Here is a 1,023-nt window from a genome sequence, read left to right on the forward strand (position 1 = left end):
ACATACTGAACAGATTCGTTGACAAGAGAACACTGATCCGTAGCATGAGAACCTGCACAAAGCTCACAAACCATAGCTATTTGATTAACTCCATACGTAGCCAGAGAATCAACCTTCATTGATAGTGCTTGGAGCTGGGCTGCAATAGCGGTGGCTGCATCAACTTCCAGAATACCTGCGACCTTGCCTGACGTCATCCTCTGAGTTGGGTTTTGATGCTCATTTGCAGCCATTGTCTCTATAAGATTATACGCCTCAGTATAGCTTTTAGCCCATAAGGCTCCTCCAGCTGCTGCATCGAGCATAGGCCGAGATTGGGCCCCCAAACCATTATAAAAACCAGTGATTACCATCCAATCCGGCATTCCATGATGTGGACATTTTCTCAACATTTCCTTGTAGCGTTCCCAAGCCTCGCACATAGATTCTGTAGGTTGCTGTGCAAACTGAGTAAGAGCACTCCTCATAGCAGCAGTCTTTGCCATTGGATAAAACTTCACCAGAAACTTTTGCGCAAGATCTTGCCACGTAGTGATGGACCCAGCTGGTTCAGAATGTAACCAGTCTTTAGCCTTATCCCTCAGTGAGAATGGGAAAAGCCTCAACTTGATAGCCTCATCAGTCACGCCATTATACTTAAAAGTGCTGCAGATCTCGACAAAATTTCTTATGTGCATGTTGGGGTCTTCAGTTGCCGCTCCTCCAAAAGAAACAGAATTCTGCACCATCTGAATAGTGCCCGGCTTGATTTCAAAGGTGTTAGCTTGAATAGCCGGATGAAGGATGCTTGACTGAATATCATCAATTTTAGGCCAAGAAAAATCCATAAGAGCTGGATCAGCTTGAACAATACAATCTCCCATGTTTACTGGTTCTTTCTGCTCAGCGCCTGAATCTGAATCCTCAAAATCTAACTTCTCCGGAATATCAAGAACTGCGTTTGTCTCCTCAGTTGTATCTAAAGTCCTCTTGCGAGCACGAGAACGAGTTTGCATAAACGCTTGCTAAAGTACCTGAAACACA

At 44.6% G+C, this 1,023-nt stretch overlaps 1 non-coding gene across 1 annotated transcript; it reads left to right on the forward strand.

The window, feature by feature from the left end:
• Window positions 1-363: 363 nt before the first annotated feature.
• On the forward strand, window positions 364-470 carry LOC141669254 (small nucleolar RNA R71). Its single transcript, XR_012553543.1, has one exon. It is a non-coding gene; the product is annotated as a small nucleolar RNA R71 (small nucleolar RNA).
• The last annotated feature ends 553 nt before the right edge of the window (window positions 471-1,023 follow it).

Source organism: Apium graveolens, chromosome 6 (genome assembly GCF_009905375.1).
Source record: "Apium graveolens cultivar Ventura chromosome 6, ASM990537v1, whole genome shotgun sequence".
NCBI lineage: Eukaryota > Viridiplantae > Streptophyta > Magnoliopsida > Apiales > Apiaceae > Apium > Apium graveolens.